Raw genomic sequence first — 27004 nt, 5'->3', positions numbered from 1 at the left:
CATTTTTCTGTACTTCTCTTGCTTCTTTCTGCACTTCTCTTGCTTCTTTCTGCGCCTTTCTTTCTCTTTCTGCACGTCTTACTAGGTGTAGTTAGAAATTTACATTTAAAAAACCTTAGAAATTCACTGAAAAACCCACAGGTTTCAGGGTTGTTATAGTATGAAATTAACATTTAAAAAACCTTAGAAATTCACTGAAAATAAATCACAGGTTTCAGGGACGTTATAGTTAGAAATTAGTATTTAAAAAGCCTTAGAAATTTAATGAAAAACCCACAGGTTTCAGGGTTGTTATAGTTAGAAATTAGCATTTAAAAAACCTTTGAAATTCACTGAAAAAAACAACAGTATCAGGGACGTTATAGTTAGTAGGACATTTCACTACTACAAAACCAGAGAAATTCGCCTATTATAGTTAGTTGAGCTAACTAGAACTCGCGCCCCCGCAATGCACTGCTGATGTCGTCACATATTACATCATTCAGGACATGGTCAGTGACATCACAGATGACATCTCAAATGACATCATCCAGTGACTATGTGTTTCTGTAAAGTTTAAATGTTATATATATATATATATATATACACACCAAGGTATATTGAAGAATGAGTGGTGTACTAGTGCCTGAATAGATGATTTAGTAGGTGCGTGACTGACTATAAGTGAGTGATTAATCGTGTCTTACTGAATGCATTGATTAGTGACTAAACTGTGTGAATGTCTGTATTAGTCTCAGTTGGTGTGTAAGCGGCTGCATGGGTTGGTGCTACATGAGTGTCTATATGGGTTATTGATCGGTTGTCTGAGTATCTGTATGGGTGCCTGAGTGTCTCTGTTGTGACTGTGCATAGATGTATGAGTAGGTGATTCACTGGGTGTATGGGTTCAAGAGTGCATCTGTGAAGGGCTGTATGGGTGGGGGAGTGTGTATGGGTGTGTTGGTGAGTGAATGAATGTCTCAGTGGGACATGTGTGAGTAACTACATAAGTGAAAGGCAGTATATGTGAGTGTTGGAGTATATAAATGACTATATGTGAGTGAGTGATTGTGAGAGTGGCTGTATGGATGAGTGTGTGTTTGTGTCAGTGATTGTAGAAGAGAGTAAGTATGTGTTAGTATCTGTATGAATAAGTGAAGGGGTGTGTGTATAACTGTATAGGTGAGTAAATAGGAGTGTGATTGATTCTTTGCATGACAGACTAGGTGTGTGAGTAACTATGGGTGAATGGTGGTGTGTGAGGGTATGTATAGGTGTATTAGTGTTGTATTGATGAGTGACTGCATGTATGAGTAACTGTACGGATGAATGAGTGGACATGTGTGTAGACCTACAAATCAGTGAGTGGGTATGTAGTAACTGGTACTGGTGTGTCTATGGTTTCGAAAATGGTAGTCTGCATTTTAGAGTGGGTGTATCAGGTTATATTAGGGTGTGAGGAGGTGCATCAGATTATCATGTGGATGATGTCATCAGTGATGTCATTTGAGATGTCATCAGTGATTTCACTGACCATGTCATAAATTATGTAATATGTTACGTCATCAGTAGTGCATTGAGGGGGTGCGAGTTGTAGTTAGCTCAACTAACTACAACGGGCAAATTTCTCTGGTTTTGTACTAGTGAAATGTCCAACTAACTATCACGTCCCTGAAACCGATGTTTTTTCCAGTGAATTTCTATGGTTTTTTAAAGGCTAATTTCTAACTATCACGTCCCTGAAAACTATGGTTTTTTCAGTGAAAAACAAAAAAAAAATATATATATATATATATATATACACACACACACACACACGCATTTTTACATAGCTAGATTATGTCTCGCTAGTGAATAAAACAAAATTTGAATACAAAGAATGCAACACTGACTCATTGCACAAGATACAGATCTTGGAAGGAAACACAACAGTCATTTCAAAACGTGGAGACAAAAATTTTTTGAAGCTGCCCACGGACAAAGACAACAGCTTTTACTAAAAGTCGAGAATTAATTCACAACTAACTAGAAAAGGCAAGAATTTGCACTCCTCACTATGGCCATCCATTGCCAGAAAACAGAATGAAAGGAGAAGAATTTGTACCTTGTAAGAAGTGCTAATAGATTGGAATAATTTAGTTTTCTCTGAGACGGAGAGAGCAGGAAGCCTCAAAAGGGAACTTGTTTTGAAACTGAAGTACTTCCTCTTATTTTGTTATGAAGTCAGAAATGTTTCTTGTATTAATGCGAAAATGCAAAAAGGTAGGAGGGCCCTTTTACCTGTGTCTGCATTTGATACCTTAATTTACTATGCCTGCAAAAGCTGACGACTATAATACCAATGGTATTATGCGCCTCCCTTACTTGTCACCATAAGTGGACAGATGAAAAGCCTTAGGGGTTCTAAACCTTTAGAAACCGCAAAAGCTGAGGACCGCCAGACACAGCTCTCCTTTTCCTATCTGTAACTAAGAATATAGGCGCATGACTTTGTTGCATCAGTGCTCACTCAAGAGAAGACACTGGCATACCCTGGTGCATGAGTGAGCTGACCTGATTTTTACTGTCCTGCCTGGCTACTCTGATGCCCTGCCCCACAGATAGACGTGTGACAGGCGATCCCTATCTTTGGAGACAGGCGATATGAAGAAAATACAAAATATAAAAACTTCAAGTGCAATGTTGCACGGACAACCCAAAAACCACAAGCTTCAAATGTCGATGTTCTATAATAAGTCCTGGCTCAGTGCCTGCTTGTGTGCTTTATTTTTAAAGGGAGCATTTTGACGTGGCAAGATACCAGTCTGCAGGGAGAAGACAGGGGGCTTGGGGTAGAAGTATGACACCTGGAAGCCCTGAACCAACCGCACCCAGACACTACACTGAGGCAAGGCAAAGAGACTAACCAAAAACACTTTGACTTACCTGTGTATGTCTGGTGGTTAGGTCAGGAAGAGCTAGCGGGGGCAAACTCCGGCCGCAGCCACAGGGGAAGTCTCCTTCTCTACAGTCCGGAAAGTCCTATGCAAATCCCTTCTTGTGGTTGCCAAATGTGGGAGAGTAGTTTTTACCACATAAACTGGCACGGAAATGTGTTGTCTGAAATAAGACACACGTCTGAAAATACAGGAATTGATTCAGGAGTGACACTAATTATTCAAACAACTAAACAATAATTGTCAAAGACACATCATTAATCAAAAATAACACCATGCAACCTAGCAAGTATCAAGGGTCAAAGACACATCGTATGATCAAGAGCAAAAACCTGCAATCTAATAGGTTTTAAATTGCTGCAATTCAAAGAAAGAGAGAGAGAGAAATTGAATATTAAAGTACAAAGAAACATTATAACCTTTACCAAAAATGCTGAATAAATCAGTTAACTGGGAGCACCTTGGTCGTGAAAAAATACACTGTATGAGGTGCTCAACAAGTAAGTTAGCGAGTAGCCCTTTTATACACTTTTAATGAGGAACCTTTTATCGCAAGATCTAACTTTAGCGGGTGTTTGACCGCAGAACAAAACAAAAAATGAAAATGTTATCAAAAACAATTTGCGTCACTTTTCAGAAGCTCCTTATGAGGGGGTTTATTTTAAGCCATGTTGCTGTCTTAGGTTCCAAAGATAGCAAAACATCAGGAGAGAAGCTGCTGAAAGTCCCAGTTGGACCCAACTCCTACTCTTGTTCTTCAAGATGACAGATGCATCCTGTTATTACTACATCTTCTTGATGTTCGGAAAGATGTTCATGCAGAGGACAGGGGCTCAGAGACTTGTTCATCAGAAAGATAGTGACCTGAGGTTATTGGCCTTCAAAGGAGAGAAACATCTGAAGTTACAGGAGGGCATGAGGCCTACTGCCTCTGTAGATGCTGAAGTCAGTGTGGACAATTTTAGCACAACCCTGTCTATGGGCTGGCAGAAACATTTGAGACTCTCATGCTTCAGATGTGGACAGAATAGGCCTGGGGCACTATATGGTAAAACTAGACCCCGCTTCATTACAAACATGACAGAATTTGTTGTCCGCTAAGCCCTCATTCTACACGCTCAATTCTGATTTGGGCGAACTGTGAGTTTTATGACCGTGGTGCCCCTAATAACTCCACTGTCAGTAAACTTACTTCAACAGCTTGACCAAGTAGGGACCGTTGGAGTAAAGCCATCATGTACAGAGGATGGTCCAATGGCTTTATTTGTCAATTTGACACTACCAGGAAAATCCTGATAGACAGAAATAAAACAAATATAACCCCAAAACCCAAAAGAAAACGACCTGTGTGTAAAAGGCATTAGTTATTTGTTTTTCCAAAACAAACTCCCACTTTAGGAGTTCATTTCTGAAAAACAAAAATTAGATGGATGGCCGTCAAAACCAATGGCGGCAGTTCACCAAACATTTTGAACCTTCAAAGGAACCACCATCACCACAGTTCCTCTAAAAGTACAAACATCAACGCTGGGCCAACAGTGATTTCTTAATTTTGCAGGTGGAAGTCCATAGGGGGGGTGGGGGTAGGGGGCATACTATCCTTTACTGCATTGACTGAAAGGCTACACATCTGTCAAACTCTAAATTGGGCCCTAAATCTAATATCTGGAAAAGATTCCAATGTATATGTTGAGTGGAATATCCTTATTAGTAAAATGCCTTCCAAATATTTGTCTAACTTACAACATCTCCAAAACATATATGCATGGTTTGATTAGGATTCTTGGGACATAGGTCAATTGTAATTGTAGGTAGATAGATTTCATCAATTTTAGTGGAGACACTAATGAACTTCATATGGAATGTCATATAAAACCATTTTAGCTTTGTGTTTCGGCATAATACTTATGTGAGTCACTGAGAAAAGCCAAAATGAGCTGTAAAAAGCTAGAAAGGTTCTGGCGAACCATCTCTACCCTGGAAGCTGGATCTGACCTGACCAAACCCAGATCTGTGACTGGGGGTGAATGTTTTGCCAATGTGAAACATTCTGTCCATCATCTTGTGTGTTTTGCTCTTCACCCTATGTGGGAAGGGTATGCCCAGACGTGGGTCCCGTGCTCACTACGCCACTGGAGTCAAGCTATCCTGGCTGAAGAGGGGTGAAACCCCGAAACTGGTCCTAGGATGCTTGATTCCGGTCCAGGGAAGACATGGCTTGGCAGTTCGGGCTGGACTGTTCCCATGAGGCACAGGGTCAAGACTGATTTGCATATGGCCATGTCTGAACTGGGGTGGGGTGGTGAGCAAAATAACAATGGATTAAATCCAGATCTGTGACTGGGGGTGAATGTTTTGCCAATGTGCAACATTCCGTCCATCATCTTGTGTGTTTTGCTGTTCACCCTATGTGGGAACGGTATGCCCAGACGTGGGTCCCGTGCTCACTACGCCACTGGAGTCAAGCTATCCTGGCTGAAGAGGGGTGAAACCCCGAAACCGGTCCTAGGATGCTTGATTCCGGTCCAGGGAAGACATGGCTTGGCAGTTCGGGCTGGACTGTTCCCATGAGGCACAGGGTCAAGACTGATTTGCATATGGCCATGTCTGAACTGGGGTGGCGAGCAAAATAATGATGGATTAAACCCAGATCTGTGACTGGGGGTGAATGTTTTGCCAATGTGCAACATTCCGTCCATCGTCTTGTGTGTTTTGCTGTTCACCCTATGTGGGAAGGGTATGCCCAGACGTGGGACCCGTGCTCACTATGCCACTGGAGTCAAGCTATCCTGGCTGAAGAGGGGTGAAACCCCGAAACCGGTCCTAGGATGCTTGATTCCGGTCCAGGGAAGACATGGCTTGGCAGTTCGGGTTGGACTGTTCCCATGAGGCACAGGGTCAAGACTGATTTGCATATGGCCATGTCTGAACTGGGGTGGCGTGGTGAGCAAAATAACGATGGATTAAACCCAGATCTGTGACTGGGGGTGAATATTTTGCCAATGTGCAAAATTCCGTCCATCATCTTGTGTGTTTTGCTTCTGACCTTGAGTTGCTATTAAACACTTCCAGAAAGTGGGTACAAACTACGAAGGTCAATGTTTTAACAAAAAAGCTTTTAGGAGCCTGTAACACTCCCAAGGAGATTTTCTCAGTTGTACACTCCCTGTCCCACCCAACAGGCGCTAGACAGATCTTTGAGCATACACATCACCTGTGCGATGAATTGTCCAACTTCTTTGAGAACATTTCTAAAATCTGTGAGAGTCTGGTAGCCCTGTCTAATAGCTGCTGTTGTGCAGTCAGTATGATTGGTTCTGATGTAGTGTCTAGCCTGCATTCTGAAGCCAAGATGGGTATGCTTTCCAGGTTTGAACAGGTACCCAAACCCATGAGATGTTAATAGATTTGGCGAATTCATTCACATCTGGATCTCTTTTGGACCTGTAATAAATCAATTTTGAATGCGAAATTGCCAGACGAGTGAAAAAAGTTCTTGCTTGTTCCACTGTCAATGCTGACCCTGCTACCTTAATACCTTAACTCTGTATCACTGCTTCCCTTTCCTGTAAAAATGATGGAGAAGTTCATCAATAGGCATATTTCTCAGTTTGTGGAACAAAATAACATCCTAGACCCAGTAGAATAAGGCTTATGGCCTGCAAGTGGGATGGAAACTGATTTATCCATCTTAGACGGCCTTTGAATGTTGACAAACAATGCTCATTTGATATCCTTGGTGCTGCTTGTTCTGTCTGCTGCTTTCGATACAGTGTCACATTAAAGACTGCTTTTGAGGCTGCTTGAGGCAGGCATTCATGTCACATGGTTAGATTATTTGGGTAGCTGATGTCAGGCTGTTCAATTCCCCTGATTTCAGTCTGAGTTAAAGGCTTGCGGCAGGGCAGTCTGCAGGGATCATCATTGAGCCTCACGTTTTTTTAACTTCAATATCCGCCTTCTGGCCCAGCTTATACAATCATGTAGGGTTAAAATTATGGACTACGCTGACAAAGTCCAGTTGCTAATTTCTTTTGTCAATATGGTGTCTAGCCCCTGCACATTCTTCCACAACTGTATGCTGACTGTGGCCTCCTGACTGTCTCAAAATCCCCTGAAATGTAATACAGACAAGACAGAAGTCCTGTTCTGCTCTAATACAATGTGTTCGATGGCCTTCCATTTGGTTCAGAGTCCAGAATATTCCGGCAGTGACCCCAATGTTCCAACCTCGATCCTGAGTCTCTGTGAGGGTGGTTCTGAGGCTTCTTGGACAATTGGCCTCTTGCATTCTGGCCTGTTGACCATACCAGGTGCATATGTGGGCTCCGCTTTGGGATCTGAAGTCTCACTGGGCCCAGCACGACCTGAGTATGTCATATAATATTCCATCTAGGTTTTGGAGGAGACTGCAAATGACCTGTAGTGGTGGCTGCTCTACCACAATTGGACCAGAAACAGACCCTTCTCCCTAACCCACCCAGTGCTGATAGTGGTGACAAAGGCGATCATAGGACTTTGGTCTGTGGTTGAGACCCGTCTCCACATCTACCTATTGGAGTTGCTGGCCATTCTTTTCCCATCCATCAAGGGGAGGCTAGTTCAGGTCCTCACGGACAACACCAGCCTCATGTAGTATTGCACCAAACAGGGCGGGGGGGGGGGGGGTCATGTAAGGACTTTAGTATGCTGAAGTTCCCAAAAAGGCTTTCTTTTGGAGTTGCATTCCACCTAGAGTGGAACACAGGAATCCTGTATGCCTTCCCACTGCGATCTCCCCTGCCCCGAGTATTGAAGAAGGTCAGGAACAACCAAGCCCCATGATCCTAGTGGCTATATATTGTCCCAATTTGTCTTCTAATCAGTCTGATTCTTTGGGAGGATCTTCTGTTGCAGCAGCAGGGTCTTTCATCCCGGCATTGGCCATCTACACCTCCATAAGTGAAGATTGAGTGGTGGCACTTGATGGCATTCAATATCCTTCCAGAAGTAGTAGATGTCATCCTTGCAACCAGGTATCCCTTTAGAAAGTCTGTTTACACCGGGCAATAGGATAAGTTTGTGGTTTGGTGTGGCGACCATAATGTGGACCCATTCAGGCCCGACTGTCGGATGTAGTAATGTTTGTTTTGACTTTGGCCCAGCAACTACATGCAATGGGCACTGTTAAAGGTTATTTGTCAGGCCTTTCAGCCTTTTTGCGTTTACCAGACTAACCATTCATGTTTGCCTGTTATGTGGTTCCTTAAAGGATTTGTGATGCCACAGTGGGAATTTAATTTGGTCCTTACTTTTCTTACGTGAACCCCTTTTGAGCCAATGCACAGCAATCTTCTTTCTCATCACAAAAACTACAATTCATTGCTTCAGGTTCTTTCAGTCCAGCCGTCCTTCATCACCTTGTTTCATGACAAACTAGTGCTGAGCACTCCAGCGGTCTTTCTACCAAAAGGTGACTCCCTTTTATATTAGAATTCCATTACCTTTCTGATATTCTTTTGCTCCGCCTCAACTCTTAAAAGAGAAGAGAATCCATCATTTGGACCCCAGAAAACACACTGAGATTTTACATCACTTAAACCAAAGAACATTGGGTGGACAGTCAGCTCTTTGTGGGGTTCTCTGGGACAAAGAAAGGCTAGGCAGTGCAGAAGAAGACTTTGTCCAGGAGGGTAGTCCTCTGACAGCCCTCTGCACTGGCCAAGAAGCAGCCTTCCAAATTATTGAGGGCCCATTCCAGCAGGACCAAGTCTGCTTACACTACATTGGCATGAGGAGTACCTGTCCTGGATTTTTGTCAGACTGCAACATGGGAATCAGCGCACATGTCCATGAAGCATTAGTGATTTGACTGCCAGGTTTGACAGGAAGGGCATTTTGGCTGTTCGGTCCTGCAAGTACTTTTTGGGCCGAGTCGTTCTACAGACACACCACTGCATTTGTGCTGCTTTGGTAGCTATTGTAAAGGCGACAGATCTGTGGTTAGAAGCATTCTTCAGAAGAACGAGTTACTTACCATTGGTATCACCACCCTCCTGCCTCCCCGTTCTGTGGAAAGGCCTCTTTTCCATCTAAAAGACTGCACATTGCGTGTCCAAGGCCGTGGACAGTGTCTAAAAGTAACAGATATCAGCATGCTTGGGTGACGCTGATATGCTGTTCCAGCCGTCACTTCTGGTGCAGACTAGGGTTGATGCAAAGCTCTAGCACACCACCTACCAGAGTGCAGGAACTATGCTGAAAAATCTTCTGGATCTATATATTTATATATTTGATATTTAATATCGAAACATATGTGACAAAATCTACATAAATTAAGCTGCTATTAAATCATAAACAGAACAATGGGGAAAGAAACAAACGGGAAGAAATTAAGCAGATTTAACTGTATGCACTTTTTATCCATTTGAATAGGATTCAAAGGTATTGAAACCATCAATTGAGCAAATCATGAGATTCATAAAGAGTCAATAATAGTTGAAATATTATTACTGATACAATTTCAGGAGGTACAATGAAAACTAATTGTACAACAGGAAGAAAAAATATTTTAAAGCACTTAGGCTATGACACTTTATTTGAACCTTTGTACACATTAGGACTGATAATGGAATACATCAGAAAGATCAACTGGTAGAAAAACAGTGATTGCCCAGAAATAATTGCATTTTGCACATTACAAAAAAATGGCTTGCTTTTAATCAATTTTTATATAAGTATTTTACATAATTATTGATGATTAATGACTATAAAAGCAAAGCACTATGAAAATAATTAAGGATTGCCCTCCCAAAAATATTGCATACCAAAGCAATATGTATATTTCAGATGAGGTTTTTTTATATGTTGCAATCTCTCCAATCAAATAGGTATATGTATATACAGCTATTTATTGTATTACATTTTAGGCTTTATATTCCAGTGAGGTATTTTTATCATGATGCTGAAAATTCAATAGTGCAAATCTACCAACAATTACGTTGTGAAAAACACATTGAAAAGTATTACTTTTATGTCCATATGCAAGTTTACTCTTTGCACGAATCACAACAGCACTTTGTCACTTTAAAAAAGAAAAAATGCAACCACAATGTGGTCATGTGATCAAGACTCTTGAGGAGTTGAAACATGTTATGGCGACATCATAATAAAAATAGAATAAATAGCACCTAATTTGTGGTCCGTGTGTGGCAAGAAGGAATCGAGAGAGCCTGCAGAGAACGCAATATATATATATATCCAAAAACCAAGTTTTCCCCAAATTTCGATTTCCAGCAGGAAAGAAAGGGTACGGACTCCTCTTAAGTGCAGCAATCTTTGCTTATTTAGAATCGCTCCAGCTTGATAGAATATATATATATTCCAACCAAACCAGACTTCAATAAAATCGGACACCGACACAGGAGATGCTTTTAGCCATCCGGCTTGGGTTTTATTCTTCTTTCGCTACGCGTTTCGGCACAACTGCCTTGTTCACACAGTATATATATATATATATATATATGTATTACCTACAGGAGGTCGCCAGTAGGTAGTGCGTTTGATGAATCTTCGCAAAATTTTCCAAACTAATGAGGCTGACCGGTCAGCTCCTGTGTTTAAAGTTTCGGGATGATTCGTCAAGTGGGGGCTGAGAAAAAATGGGGGTCCCAGAATGCACTTTCCCAATGTTAATTTCCATAGGAAACTTTAGACACGGCTACAGCCCGAACTGCCAAACGGAATTACACCAAATTTGGCAAAAAGGTAGCTCTTGGTTCAGAAAGCGAGCTTTTGTTTGAATGGTGTAAATCCGTGCAGTAGTTTCTAAGAAATTCAAAAATAAAAAAATATCGATATCTGGACGGAGCCCAACGACATCTCATCGTGAGATCTGATTGGCTGTCAGCACTTCATCCTGGAATTGCTGGCAGCCATCTTAAGACAAATATACATGTTAGCACCCCATTGAAATGCATTGTAGTGAATAGAAGATTTTGAGGGCCACCAAAAGGAGAACTATAAAGGGTGATAACAGACTTTAGTTACATTAGAATTCATTTGTTGATGGTACCATACTAATTTTAGGTATTGTGGTGGTCTAAGGTGATTTTACCCTGTGAAAAACCTTCTGCTGGGATATCAAGAATCATGTTTGAGAGAAAACTCTTTTCTCACGCTTGTCCCATAGAGGTTTGGAAGGTGCTCCAGAAGCTAAAATGAGAGCATATTTTCTGGAAATTCACGTAATCTTTCTCAGTCATGTGAGAATGAAGTCTGACATGCTCAGTAAAACATGTACATCCAACAAGGGCAGAGAATGTCAGTTGATTCCTTTGTGTTCTACTGCAGCTTCCCAGAGTGTTCTAAAGAGCAACTAGAGTGCTAAAAGTCTAACTTATGACAAAATTATGGCACACCTGAAGCCATCTGGATTTGAATAAACTGGTAACACTTAAAACATGTAATTTAAAAAGGAACAAAATGAGGGGGTTCATTTTGTCATAGAAATTAGGGCATGTTTTAAGTGAGATCTCAAATCCTCTTCTATTTCATTAGAAAATTCTGACAGGCAGACTGAAACAATCACTTTCAATACCAGCAGTAGACTTCCAGTTAACTACCTGGTGAGCAGTAGCTTTACTACAGTGATCTAATGAGCAACTAGAGTGCTAATATTCAAAATTTATGGCAAATGTGTGACACATCTGAATGCCTTCTTGATGGAATCAAAGTAAAAAACTGAAAGCATTTCCTACCGAGGAGACTGCAGTCAATGAGAAAATTAGGAAACTTCGTAACAAATAAGTCTCCCAAGATGGCCACCAGAGAGAAAAGAGCCCAAATGTACCACAAATATTACCCAGATGTAGCCCACATATAACCCAATGACAGAAGTGAGCAAAACATTTTTTATTTTTTGTTTTTTTGCAGTTTTATGTAGTGCAGACTGGTCAGGTACTGGAGCGTTGCATCTTACTTGGACCCCTTATTGCGTATTTTGTATGAAGTACATGAGCTTGATCTTGTGAAACATTGAACTTTACTATACTGTTAACCTGAAGTTGCTCTGAACCAGGCTTTGTAACACCTGTTTTTACCTACTGGTTTTAATTAATTCTCACTGTATTGTATTAAGAAAGAGGATTTACTGTTTTTATGTGCACTTTTATGATCTATGTTTCTAAATCAGATCGCATAAAGTTTAATGAATTTAATTGAAGTCTCCCAAGATGGCTAACAGAGAAAAAGGAGCCCAAATGTAGCACAAATATCACCCAGATGTAGCCCACGTATAGCCTAATGACAGAAGTGTGGAACACACTTTTTATCCTTTGTTTTTGGCAGTTTTATATAGTGCAGGCTGGTCAGATATTGGAGTGCTTTACATGAGCATTGGTTACATCATACGAGGACAAACTCATTTTGGTTGTAGGCATGGAGAGATTAAGTGATTTGACCAGAATCACAGAATGTCGAGCTGAAGCAGAAACTCCAACTTGGTTCCCCAGTTGCAAAGTCTGCAGCTCTGGAAGTAACACCACATTTTCTCCCCTAAGCTTAACATTTAATCAAGTGGTCAACTGGATAAAACAAGCATTTACAATGCAACGGTCTCGGCATTGTTAAAGTTAGAGCTATTGGCATTGCTCATGACAATGCCGTTTCTTTAAATGTTTTAAAAACAAAAACATAAACAAAAATAATGTCATGAGCAATGCCAATAGCTCTAACTTTACCAATGCCGAGACCATTGCATTGTAAATGCTTGTTTATGTTCGCCAGTTTGCTGCAAAAGAGCTCCTCTTTGGATAAAAGAACTGTAGCATGAAATGCGGAGCTGCAGCAAAGGCATGTTTGTTAAGAGTTGTTGTTAGTTTTGTTCCATCAACAACCAAGTGAAACCCTGGGGTCTACTCTGACGTTTACAAAATGTAAAGAACTATAATATCATTAATGGGTCAAAAGATCCCAGATACACAAGTGAAACAAGTGAAACACCGCCTAAGAAAAATAATGGGCATATCCCTTGAAAGGACGAAATCCCTCACTCACCAGAGGTGACATGCTTCATCATTGGGGTTCTCCAATCCCAGAGGAAACCCCTAGTTCCTCTGGGGGCTACAACTCCCTCACTATGAGGGAGGAGCACACGGATGTTTTGTTGTTCAAATAAATGGGATGTACTAAATCCACAATGGCGAGCTAGTGGTATAAGTGAGGGCGCAGCGCAGAAAAAATATTTTTGTTATTTATAATTTATGTGATATAAAGTGCAAGTGAAAATAAAAATAGCTCAAGAGCGTCAGAGCACCGCTTTGTTCATAGTGCGTCCTTGGCTATAATTAAAACGTTAGTGCACCAGTAGTCAGCAATTTTTTAGACCATGGTGATGGTGATAGTTGTCAACATGTTTCAGCCTTAGAGCCTACAGATATGGCACGGCTTTCGTCAGGACTCGAAACAGCTGCTGCGTATCAGAAAACCAGAAAAGGATACTCTGGGTCCAACACCTTAAGTCAAGTGCATCATGAGAAAAGACCACCTGAAAGAGACCCAAAAACCACTAATTTGAAAAAACGGTGTTGCACACACAAACAAGGTTAAATCAATTAATTGATGACAGTATACTGTCAAAAAAGGGAGGACTTACCCGTGAATCCTGGGTAAGTCAGCCAACCTCTCACTGGCAACTGCTCAGGAAAAGTGCACCGCTCTATGAAAAAGTAAGGTGATCACTGTTATAGTAACAATCAGATCTCTATCCTTGAGGGGTGTAAACAGCTAAACCCTACCGGAGAGTCTATCTAAAAAGTAGGAATAACATAATGTGACGACAGGGACTCGCAATGAAAGACACTCAGTTTAAACAAGCAGGCTGAGTGTAGTTTGTCAGGGAGCACGAATGTTTTATGGCATTAAACATTGGGTGGACTAACAAAGGGAATAAGACCACTAATGATATCCACTCACAACAAAAGCCACCTAGTAGTACTCAACAGTACACCCCAAACAGTATAAAACAGGATTCAAAGCGATTACTTTAAAATCAGGAGATTTCCCCACGAGCGACCTACCTGTCCGTCGGTACACCGTGGCCTGAATGAGCCCGATGCCGGAGGTGCCGAGGACAGGAAATCCTCTGCTTCAAAAAGCAGTTCAACAAGTGCGAATGGCCAATCGGGTGCCTCGATAGTAGTTGGTCAAGATCACACGGAACCAGCTCCAGTTAGCTACAGCGCGCATGCGTCAAGAAAACACTGCTTCGCGCATGCGCGTAAGACCAATCCTGGTCTCCAGATAGCGCATGCGTATGTGAATACATGCATGCTCCGATCGGGACCTTCATCTCTCTCACCGTAAAACAACGCATGATAGTCATGCCTAGAGAATACAACAAAAACAAGCCCATATGCATCAGTAACCATTTAGCGAACAAGAAGGGAAACAAATCCTCCTCTACAACACTACTCTTTGAAAATCAAGAAATGCTGTAAACAACACATGGTTATAACTCCCAAAGGTGCTGATGTTAGAATGGAGAGTGTATCAATAACCAAAGAGCGCTGTATGGTTCTAAAAATGCATGTAAGATTACTGAAAAAAACTGCAAAAAACCCCTGTAATCTCCAACAAGGGAAAAGACACAAGGGTGCCTCATTGAAGACCCACATAGATAGTGTGAAGTGTCAGAGGAATCATGATGTGAATGGTGCGACCAAGAGATCTCATAGTGAGGCTTGTAGTGACAACCACGGAATATCGTCATTCATGCCATTGGTATCTGTGTGTAACTTGTACACCCACCATTGTTCCCGTTTGAACAGAAATGCTGAGATATCAGTGTGATGAGGTGGAATGAATGGTTTCTCCAAAACTGTCCACTTGAGATCGTTGGAGTTATGTCGCATAGTCAAGAAATGTTCCGTCAATTTTGTAGACGCCCTGCCACATCGTATTGTACTCTTGTGTTCTAATATACGAATCTTGACCTTTCTAGTGGTCATGCCCACATATCGTAATGCACAAGGACATGTGATCATGTATATTAGGTTATTGCGGTTACAGTTGGTGTGAGAATTGAGGTGCCAAGGTCTTGGTGATCCTATATCAATCTCAGTGGTCATGGTGGTATGCGGGCAAGCCGCACATGAACCACAAGGAAAATGTCCTTGTACCGCTGGCAAACCCCATAGAGTGTTCTGAGTTTCTTTGTTTTTGACCCGAGGCGCAGGTTACTAAAATCTGTAAGACCACCAAGAGCCAGTTTCAGAATCTCAACAAGAAAGAATGCAAAGCCCTAACATCACTCACTAGTGATGAGACTATTACAATCAAACCCGCCGACAAGGGCGGGGCTACTGTAATAATGGACACCACTGCTTATCGAACTGAATGTCTTCGACAATTGAATGATGATAGGTCATATCAACGACTTACAGCAGACCCCACGCCGAGACTCTTATCGGAGATTAAAATTCTGGTGAACGAGGCAAGCACCAACGGCTGGATCACAGCAAATGAAGCCCATTATTTGATCAGAAATTTTCCGGTTGTACCGCATTTTTACATACTTCCTAAGGTGCATAAGAATCGTATACCACCTCCAGGCCGTCCTATTATTTCAGGACTAGGTTCTTTACTAGAACCTTTATCTTCTTTCTCGGACTATTTTTTATGTCCCTTGGTTGAACAAATGCCTACATACCTGAAGGACACCAAAGACATCCTGGTACTAGTTAACGACTTGCCTTTTGATTCCCAGACAGATTTTCTGGTTTCTTTCGACGTGGAGTCGCTTTATACTTGCATCCCTCAGGATGAAACACTCTCGATGATAGAGACACTATTGCTTAACAATCCTCCGGATTCTATCACACCTGTGTCTTTCATTGTAGCATGTGCTAAACTGGCAATGAAAGAAAACTTTTTTCAATTTGAGGAACAATTCTTTCTACAGATATCGGGTACATCAATGGGGAGCATTTTTGCTCCCAGCCTGGCGAACCTGTATGTACATGTGTTCGAGTCTGAGAATGTTCTTAATATCATCAATCCCTATCTAACCAATATTCTCATATGGAAGAGATATATTGATGATATTTTTGTAGTTTGGCGGGGCTATTTGCCATCACTACTGGAATTCAAGACATGCCTGAATAACTGTAACACCTTTCTTAACTTCACGTGTGAATACAGCAAAACACAGCTTCCTTTTTTGGATGTTTTGATTACACCTTCCAACCGGGGGCTTGATACTGAACTATATAGAAAACCACTAGCAAGGAATTCTTATTGCTGTACGACAGCTACCATCCCAAAGCCCTAAGGGATAATTTACCCTTTGGCCAGTTCTTGAGGGTAAAGAGGAACTGTTCCACTATAGCCAAATATCGGGAACACGCTAAAAACTTGTCACAACAATTACAAGTGAGACGATACCCTAAGAAACTGATTAAAAGATCTTTCAAACGTGCACTCAACAATAATCTTGAAGCATTATTGGAACCAAAACTGAAGAAAGAGACTCAGGACAGACTGACGTGTGTCCATACCTTTTGCAGATTTTCCAATCAGATTAAGAACACCATCTTATCTCATTGGAAGATTCTGAACATAGATGATGAAGCATTACCACGTCCATTGTTTGCATTCAAACGTAGTACTAATCTAAAGGATAGGTTAGTGCACACCCGACCTCGGGTCAAAAACAAAGAAACTCAGAACACTCTATGGGGTTTGCCAGCGGTACAAGGACATTTTCCTTGTGGTTCATGTGCGGCTTGCCCGCATACCACCATGACCACTGAGATTGATATAGGATCACCAAGACCTTGGCGCCTCAATTCTCACACCAACTGTAACAGCAATAACCTAATATACATGATCACATGTCCTTGTGCATTACGATATGTGGGCATGACCACTAGAAAGGTCAAGATTCGTATATTAGAACACAAGAGTACAATACGATGTGGCAGGGCGTCTACAAAATTGACGGAACATTTCTTGACTATGCGACATAACTCCAACGATCTCAAGTGGATAGTTTTGGAGAAACCATTCATTCCACCTCATCACACTGATATCTCAGCATTTCTGTTCAAACGGGAACAATGGTGGGTGTACAAGTTACACACAGATACCAATGGCATGAATGACGATATTCCGTGGTTGTCACTATAAGCCTCACTATGAGATCTCTTGGTCGCACCATTCACATCATGATTCCTCTGACACTTCACACTATCTATGTGGGTCTTCAATGAGGCACCCTTGTGTCTTTTCCCTTGTTGGAGATTACAGGGGTTTTTTGCAGTTTTTTTCAGTAATCTTACATGCATTTTTAGAACCATACAGCGCTCTTTGGTTATTGATACACTCTCCATTCTAACATCAGCACCTTTGGGAGTTATAACCATGTGTTGTTTACAGCATTTCTTGATTTTCAAAGAGTAGTGTTGTAGAGGAGGATTTGTTTCCCTTCTTGTTCGCTAAATGGTTACTGATGCATATGGGCTTGTTTTTGTTGTATTCTCTAGGCATGACGATCATGCGTTGTTTTACCGTGAGAGAGATGATGGTCCCGATCGGAGCATGCATGTATTCACATACGCATGCGCTATCTGGAGACCAGGATTGGTCTTACGCGCATGCGCGAAGCAGTGTTTTCTTGACGCATGCGCGCTGTAGCTAACTGGAGCTGGTTCCGTGTGATCTTGACCAACTACTATCGAGGCACCTGATTGGCCATTCGCACTTGTTGAACTGCTTTTTGAAGCAGAGGATTTCCTGTCCTCGGCACCTCCAGCATCGGGCTCATTCAGGCCACGGTGTACCGACGGACAGGTAGGTCGCTCGTGGGGAAATCTCCTGTTTTTAAAGTAATCGCTTTGAATCCTGTTTTATACTGTTTGGGGTGTACTGTTGAGTACTACTAGGTGGCTTTTGTTGTGAGTGGATATCATTAGTGGTCTTATTCCCTTTGTTAGTCCACCCAATGTTTAATGCCATAAAACATTCGTGCTCCCTGACAAACTACACTCAGCCTGCTTGTTTAAACTGAGTGTCTTTCATTGCGAGTCCCTGTCGTCACATTATGTTATTCCTACTTTTTAGATAGACTCTCCGGTAGGGTTTAGCTGTTTACACCCCTCAAGGATAGAGATCTGATTGTTACTATAACAGTGATCACCTTACTTTTTCATAGAGCGGTGCACTTTTCCTGAGCAGTTGCCAGTGAGAGGTTGGCTGACTTACCCAGGATTCACGGGTAAGTCCTCCCTTTTTTGACAGTATACTGTCATCAATTAATTGATTTAACCTTGTTTGTGTGTGCAACACCGTTTTTTCAAATTAGTGGTTTTTGGGTCTCTTTCAGGTGGTCTTTTCTCATGATGCACTTGACTTAAGGTGTTGGACCCAGAGTATCCTTTTCTGGTTTTCTGATACGCAGCAGCTGTTTCGAGTCCTGACGAAAGCCGTGCCATATCTGTAGGCTCTAAGGCTGAAACATGTTGACAACTATCACCATCACCATGGTCTAAAAAATTGCTGACTACTGGTGCACTAACGTTTTAATTATAGCCAAGGACGCACTATGAACAAAGCGGTGCTCTGACGCTCTTGAGCTATTTCTATTTTCACTTGCACTTTATATCACATAAATTATAAATAACAAAAATATTTTTTCTGCGCTGCGCCCTCACTTATACCACTAGCTCGCCATTGTGGATTTAGTACATCCCATTTATTTGAACAACAAAACATCCCTGTGCTCCTCCCTCATAGTGAGGGAGTTGTAGCCCCCAGAGGAACTAGGGGTTTCCTCTGGGATTGGAGAACCCCAATGATGAAGCATGTCACCTCTGGTGAGTGAGGGATTTCGTCCTTTCAAGGGATATGCCCATTATTTTTCTTAGGCGGTGTTTCACTTGTTTCACTTGTGTATCTGGGATCTTTTGACCCATTAATGATATTATAGTTCTTTACATTTTGTAAACGTCAGAGTAGACCCCAGGGTTTCACTTGGTTGTTGATTAAGTATTCTTTGGGGGAACAAACCCTGTGTGGTCTCTATAAATACTTTCCCTCAGACCCTCTGGTTGTCAAACCATTTTTTGTATTTTGTTAGTTTTGTTCCCACAGGTCCCGTGGGTGGGTGGAGGCTCCCCTAGCCTCCGTGTTCCTCCTCCCCAAATGGGGGCTGCGGTGAGAGCCACCCGGGACCCCCGAGAGCCTTCAATTTTTAATATGACAACACTCTCCACTTTGGCTTCGAGGGCAATTACCGCAGCCAGTGCCTAGGCAATTAGCAGGTCTTTGCTGATGCGGGGACAGCCCCTCATTAGGACACGGAAAGCCTCTTTGTGCGCTGAGCCAGGGGCCTTCAGCGCCAGCGCGGGCTGCTCCAGAGAACCAGGCGGCCGCCGTCGGGCGGGGGCGCAGGAAACTTCGCCAGATTCTGTTCTCAACTTTTACACCTTCTGACAAAGCGTAAGCACACTTGAGGGGCGCCTCCGGTTCTCTCAAACACACACCTGCGCAAGGCTTGTTGATGTTTCAGGTTCTGGTACGGTGCGTCGTGCGGGTCTCAGTGGCTTCAAGGAGCACTGTAGCCTAAAACTAAAGGGGCGGGGCATCTTGAGAGAAGTGAAAGGATGAGGAACAGTGGGTATGTGGAGGTAGAGGCTGTGATTCAGTAGCTAAATAAAAATACTAAAGAAGCAGGAAAATATGTTCTCCTCGTCCCTCGGATCTATTATCTGACAATAAAAACGTGGCGCTTAGAAACAGGCTGGGCGCTATAAATGTCATGCCCATTCTCATTGGCCTGGAAGTTCCTATACAGGTTGATTTTAATTCAGCGTGTCCCTTTTCTATATGTAAAGAGGTGTCTTCGTTGCATTATGAAATGCGCGGTTTTACCATGGCCAACTTATGCTGTGAGGTGATGCATGCTCGAGGCCTAGTGCAGGGACTCAGGGATCAGAAGGCGGAGTGTGCCCCGGGGGTGCCAGCGAGATCCTCGTCCATATGGAAGCGGTTCGAGGAGTGCTAAGAGGAACACATGGGGAACTTATTGATTCCTGTAACCGGACACTATGGGGCTGCTGCTCTGGGCCGACTCAGCGTTTAATAGGAGCCCGTCCCGCGTGACCTCGCAGCCCCCCTCCCACTCACCGTCCAAACACAGACGGCCCTCGGCAATGTATTACCCACCATGGCGCCGCCACAAGGGTCCGGATACCACCACAGTCCTGCGGGCTGGGACAGCAGCCTCTCTTGCTGGTTGCAGGGGGCCTGTCCCTGGTTCCGCATAAACATGGCAGCTGCTGGAGTGACGCATAAGTGAGACCTCTAAACACACACCTGCGCAAGGCTTGTTGATGTTTCGGGTTCTGGTACGGTGCGTCGTGCGGGTCTCAGTGGCTTCAAGGAGCACTGTAGCCTAAAACGAAAGGGGCGGGGCATCTTGAGAGAAGTGAAAGGATGAGGAACAGTGGGTATGTGGAGGTAGAGGCTGTGATTCAGTAGCTAAATAAAAATACTAAAGAAGCAGGAAAATATGTTCTCCTCGTCCCTCAGATCTATTATCTGACAATAAAAACGCGGCGCTTAGAAACAGGCTGGGCGCTATAAATGTCATGCCCATTCTCATTGGCCTGGAAGTTCCTATACAGGTTGATTTTAATTCAGCGTGTCCCTTTTCTATATGTAAAGAGGTGTCTTCGTTGCATTATGAAACGCGCGGTTGTACCATGGCCAACTTATGCTGTGAGGTGATGCATGCTCGAGGCCTAGTGCAGGGACTCAGGGGTCAGAAGGCGGAGTGTGCCCCGGGGGTTGCCAGCGAGATCCTCGTTCATATGGAAGCGGTTCGAGGAGTGCTAAGAGGAACACATGGGGAACTTATCTATTCCTGTAACCGGACACTATGGGGCTGCTGCTCTGGGCCGACTCAGCGTTTAATAGGAGCCCGTCCCGCGTGACCTCGCAGCCCCCCTCCCACTCACCGTCCAAACACAGACGGCCCTCGGCAATGTATTACCCACCATGGCGCCGCCACAAGGGTCCGGATACCACCACAGTCCTACGGGCTGGGACAGCAGCCTCTCTTGCTGGTTGCAGGAGGCCTGTCCCTGGTTCCGCATAAACATGGCAGCTGCTGGAGTGACGCATAAGTGAGACCTCTGTTTCCACTCAAATGTTCCTCGGATGTTTATGCGAAAAAGCTATATTTAAATTTCCCTTGATAGTACGATGTCGGTACAACATTGTCACAAACACAGTGCGAATACCAAACATACATAAACATACTTGTGCAGCAGATAAATTAGAACCGCACCAGAGGTGAGCAGGGTTGCACGCAGGGTCCGACGTGTGGCAGCACATGGATTGCCTGAGAGCAGGGGGAGAGGACGAGCACACCACTGCCTTTCCCCGAGGCGAAGCAGAAATGCCTCGGAGAAAGGCAGCGGCGTTTTCGGATTCGGGGGCGTGTTTGTCTTTTCTCTCCTCTTGCCATTGGCTGGAGGAGATAATTAGAAAAGTTGAAAAAAACACGCCCCCGAATCCGAAAAGGACGGGGCCTGTTCGGAGTGACGGACCTCTTCTCCAATGGCTGGCCAGCATTTAAGAGGCTAGCCAATGGAGAAGAGGGGCGAAGAGGGGCGGGTTCAAGCCCCTCTTCTCCAAGTCATTATGTCTCGCGAGCGAGACTGCGCAAGCGCAGCCTTCGCTAGCCGAGACCTAAAAACAAAGTTAACAAATAATTTAAAAGTGCTTTGTCGCTATTTGAGAACTCAGAAAATATGTCCTCATTTTTGTTTTTTAGAGCACTAACCATACTTTCTATGCAAATAAGACCCTCTCATTTCTATAATTTCTAAAGGAAATGCTTTAGGTATTACAGTTTTGACTACATCAAGATGACGTCAGACATGCCACACTTTTTTTTTTTTTTGTCCTCATTTGCCTGCCCCACAGACTTCTAGGAAAGACGCCACTCCCCTTTGATGTCGTCTGAGAAAAATAGAAAAAACTGGCTACTATTCCAAACCAAACCCAGACGACATACAAGCGTCAACCGGGGGGAGACGTTCTCCAAGTTAGTAATGTGGTAGGAAGGGGAAAAGAAATAAACGAGAGCTCACAACCCCTCGGTACTCCAACTTGGAATCGGAAAGGTTTTTAAGGAAACCACCAAGACACCTGGAGTATAATGGCATAATCATCGGACCCGGGGGAAAAAAAAAAAAAAAAAACCCCGGAGACTCAACGGAGCCAATTATTTCCACTGGACCAAGAAATTCCAAAAGAAGAGGTTACGTTTCTGGGACATTCTGGCCATATCCACCTTTGAAGTTTCATATAAGGACTCCAGCCAACCTGCGTGTGATGGTGCATTCTTGTCTACCCAGAATTTGCAGATCTGGCGTCTGGCCAGCAGAATTGCGTAAAACAGAAAACTCTTTGCTTGACCTGTGATGTCATCGTCCACCCCAAATATGATTAGCTCCAAAGTAATAGGAGTAGACTTCTTGAGGATGGAGTCCAAAGTCATCTTAACTTCCTCCCAAAAAGTACTGATAGATGGGCATTCCATAAACATATGCACATCGGAGGCTGCAGGAAGATTACACTTGTTACAAGCTTTTCCGGGCTGATATTTAGATAGCTTTTGGGGGGATAAATAAGCTCGATGAAGGGTATACAGGTGATTCCGCCTCAGCCAAGCCGGCTTAACCAATTTATACAGGAGAGTGAAAGATCTTATCCATATGTCCTCACACTGTATCCCCATGAGCCCTCCCCACTGTGTATCAGGTATAATAAACTCCCCATCCACCTCCTCCAAGATTGCCCAGTACCAGAAGGCTACCTCTTTCCCCTGTACTTGTCTCTCTACCAGCTGTTCTTCTAGAAGACATCTTCTCCCCAGATGTGACTTATTCCTAATCAGCTCCCGGGACCAGCTGACCAACTGTACATATTTAAATCTGGATAGTGTTGGGCCAACCTTCTCATATAACTCCTCCCAACCCACCAATGCCCCCTCCACTAACAGCTGACCCCATCTTACTATCCCTGCCCTTCTAATAGGTGTTGAAAGACCGTCCTTAAGGCACGGAGGAAGCCCCGGCGAGTCCCAAATTGGGGCAAGACGAGAATAGTAAGGCAGCCCCACCCTATCTCTGATCATTTTCCAAACTTTGGCCAGTGATGATAGGATCTTTAGCCTCACCTTTTTGAAGAATTTCCGGTCTCCAAATTTAAAAAGAAAGCCATCAGGTGGCAAATCAGCCCCATTCAACATGGCCTTAAACATTTTACCAATCGATGTACTTGATGGGGTCTTTAACAACATCCTGGAGTATGATAGCTGAAATGCCCAGGCGTAATATTGTAGGTCAGGGAGTGTGAGCCCCCCCTTCTCCCTCCTCCTTCTCAGTTTTTTCCAGGCTAGTCTGGTAGCTTTATAATTCCAAACAAAGGAGTTTATGTCTTGTTGACATTTATATATTTGTTTCTGACAGAAAGCTAGAGGGATGGTGTTAAAAATGAACGTGTACTTGGGAAGGATGGACATTTTCACTAGACTGACTCTTCCCAAGATTGTCAGTGGAAGAAAGGCCCAGGATCTTAGTAATGCCCTACAATCTCGTGAAACCCGTTCCAAATTCGTGGAAGCAATTTTATCTAAATCCTGGGTGATCCTGATTCCCAGGTAGCGCAGGGATGAGGTAACGGCCATCATTGGGTTTTGAATGTTCCAGTTCATTACCTCGGTCTTCCCTTCATTTATTTCATAACCTGAGATCTGCCCGAATTCCCTAGCTCTTTTAATAATGGCGGGAAAGGCCTGCACAGGGTCCGATGTATACACTATTATGTCGTCCGCATAGAGTCCTATCCGCTTAACCCAGCCTCCAAACTCGAAAGAGGGGATGTCATTTTCATCTCTCAGAATTTGAGCTAAAGGTTCTATATACATGTTGAATAGAAGGGGGGAGAGCGGACAACCCTGTCTGGTACCCCTAGTGATTTTAACCTGTTCGGTGTGTACTCCATTGACCAAAAGTCTGGCCCTTGGGTCATTATACAGAAGCGAGATGGCACGACGGAAATTATCTCCTATATTGAATCTCCTCAATACCGCGGCCAAGTATGGCCAATTGACCCTGTCAAAAGCTTTAGTAGCATCCAGGGTGAAGGTAGCCAATGGGTGACAAAATGAGGTGGCTATGTCTATTACTCCTACCAGGTCATGGGTAAGATCTACTAATTGTCGCCCTCTTATAAATCCCTTTTGGTCCTCATGGATTATTGAGACTATCTCACACCCCAACCTTCCCGCAAGAATGGCCGCAAAGATCTTATAATCGTTGTTTAGGAGTGAGATTGGTCTATAGGACCCGCACTCGGCCAGGTCCTTTCCAGGTTTAGGGATCAACACAATCGTGGCGTCATTCCATGAGTCTGGCGGGACCATACCGTCTAAGAATATAGCATTAAAAAGGACGGTCAAAGATGGAACTATGGCTGAGCCCAAAGCGCTATATACCTCCCCTGGAATGCCATCCGGGCCTGCGGCTTTCGCTCGCTTCAGTTGTTTTATGATGTTGCTGACTTCGGCCTCAGTAATAGCGGTCTCCAGGCGGTCACGCTGGACTAGAGAAAGGGTATGGAGCTGGGCTCGGTCTAACCATACCTCCCTAGCCTCGCTAGCCAGTTGGTCATCAGCAATATCCTCCTTATAGATATTTTGAAAAAACTCATGGAAGGCATTCCCTATTTCTGTAGTGGTGGATCTAACCCTGGCTTCCCCTGCCACTTTTATTTCCTTAATAAAATTCTTGGCCTGGTCTGTTTTAATTTTCCACGCCAAGATTTTGCCAGCCGCCTCTCCGTATTCAAAATTTGAAAGCTTGGATGCCTCCCATCTCTTGGCCACCCTGTCCTGGAGCAGATCTTCAAGCTTTACCTTCAGTGCTACACGCTTTGCCTGATCCTCTGCTGAGAGTGGCCCAGATTTTAAGTCAAGTTGCCTAAGTTCCATCTCTATGTTGGAGACTGCATTTCTATAAGTTTTGCGCCTGTAAGAGGCTCTGTTTGTTATACAGCCTCTTAGGAAAGCTTTCAATGTTTCCCATACAATGGTGGTTGAAGCTGAATTAATATTAGTATCCAAAAATATGCATATCTCAGCTGCAAGAAAGCAGATTTCATCCTTCTCAAGCAGAATCGTCCGGTCGAAGGACCAAGAACTTTGCCTTCTCTGATTATGGTGTAGCAAGGTGAAAGCAATAGCAGAGTGGTCAGAGAGGTGAGAAGGAATGTATGTTATATCCTTCAAGTCGTCCTTCAGCTTATAACTGAAGAAAGCATAGTCAATTCTTGACTTGTGTTTATACTTATGATTGTGGAATGAGACGCCTGGGATGTTACCTGCTCTCTGCCTCCATTCGTCCACCAACCCCAAATTCGATAAAATAGATACAAGAGTCTGCCTGGATTTAGAGGAAATTACAGCTCTTGAGTTGACAGATTTGTCCAGCTTAGGGTTTAGCACAATGTTAAAATCTCCCACCCAGACAATGGGGTCCTGGCATGAAATCAAGATGTTCTGGATTTTAATCAGAAATGATAGATCATGATTCGGGCCGTAGTAACCCACTAGGGTATACCCTGCCCCTTCTAGCTGCACTTTTGCTATTAGCCATCTACCACTAAGGTCCTCTTTCTGTTCCACAATTTGGACACAGGTCTGCTTTTTAAATAATAAGGATCCCTCGTATATTGGCATTGTGATCCGTGCATATAAATTTGCCCACCCACTTCAAGTTTTTCAACATATCCATGACCTCATGTTTTAATAGATGGGTCTCCTGGATAACTATTACCTGCGCGGGAGAATCTTTTAAGTATTGGAGGATTCTGTGTCTTCTAGCTCTCACCCGCAAGCCATTGACATTCCATGATAAAAACTGCCTGTGTCTTCTAGCTCTCACCCGCAAGCCATTGACATTCCATGATAAAAACTGCAGCCCCGTCATGGTAAATCAGTCTTTCCTCCCCTCATACCATCCCCAGAACCAAACTCTCTGGAACCGTCCATCCGACATCCCCCATCCTGAAGCCCGATAAAGGGTAATACATTTAACATAAGAAACATTGGGACAAACTTGTGAGGACTTTTAAAATTTTGCCACCCTCCTTCACCAACCCACCCCCACCCCCACCCCCTGGAAAACCCTCCCTTATTGATGCTGGCCAGATGTATTGCCAGTTTGCGTCAGAAGAGAGACCATACCTGAGCCCCTATAGAGCTAAATAGAGTCAGCGTTCCGCCACCTCAAAGTATATGGCGTGAAGAACGCAGAAAATATGGTGATGACACAATGTAATCAAAACTAAGAAAGAGAGGAGACCTCACCCCTTTGTGCTCAACTTAACTTTATTTTTTTTTTATTTTTTTTATATATATTTTTTTTTTAACCTTTTACAGTGTACCCTTGTCTCATTTCTCCATGTCCCTCCCTCTTACTGTGCTGTATCCCTAACCCGCCTACCTCATGTAGGTTATTTAATCTAGCCCAATTTTTCTACCCCCTAAATATAAAGACTTTATCATTCTGGGGCGAATTGTGAGATACTTCTACTTGTTCCCCCCCCCCCCTTTTTTTAAATACTTTTTTTCCCTTCTTAATTTGTTTTTTTTCCTTTTTTTCTTCGTACCTCGTCACCTTCCGCCCCTTTTGAAACCTAAGACCCTGGAGCATATATCAGGGGTGCTGCTGACTAATGGAAGCTATTAGGTCATCTGCCTCCTGAGGTGATCGGATGTTATGCATTTTGTTGTTATGCATCACCCTTATAAAGGCGGGAAATCTCATCTGCACAGTTGCTCCTACTGCTCTAAACTTGTCCATTTTTTGACCTAGCTCCCACTGTCTGTCTAAGGTGGTTTTTGACAAGTCTGAGCGAATCTCAAAGGAGAAACCAGTGGCAGTCACTGACTTCGCCTTTAGAGCTAGATTGAGGATTTTTTCCTTCAGGGAATAGGTAAGAAAGTTCACCAGGATCTTTCTTGGTTTCACTCTCCC

At 43.3% G+C, this 27004-nt stretch overlaps 1 long non-coding RNA gene across 10 annotated transcripts in view; it reads right to left on the bottom strand.

Moving 5' to 3' along the window:
* Positions 1-27004, bottom strand: part of LOC146811397 (uncharacterized) — a 482239-nt gene that overhangs the window by 61737 nt on the left and 393498 nt on the right. For 8 of the 10 annotated variants that reach the window (XR_014966733.1, XR_014966728.1, XR_014966725.1 and 5 more), the window contains one exon: positions 2905-3078. This is a non-coding gene — a long non-coding RNA (uncharacterized LOC146811397). Of the gene's footprint in view, positions 1-2904; positions 3097-27004 lie in introns of all 10 variants that reach the window. The other 2 variants (XR_014966731.1, XR_014966727.1) reach the window with 1 other exon arrangement.

Source organism: Triturus cristatus, chromosome 7 (assembly GCF_964204655.1).
Source record: "Triturus cristatus chromosome 7, aTriCri1.1, whole genome shotgun sequence".
NCBI classification, from domain to species: domain Eukaryota; kingdom Metazoa; phylum Chordata; class Amphibia; order Caudata; family Salamandridae; genus Triturus; species Triturus cristatus.
This window is presented reverse-complemented; position numbering and strand designations above follow the sequence as displayed.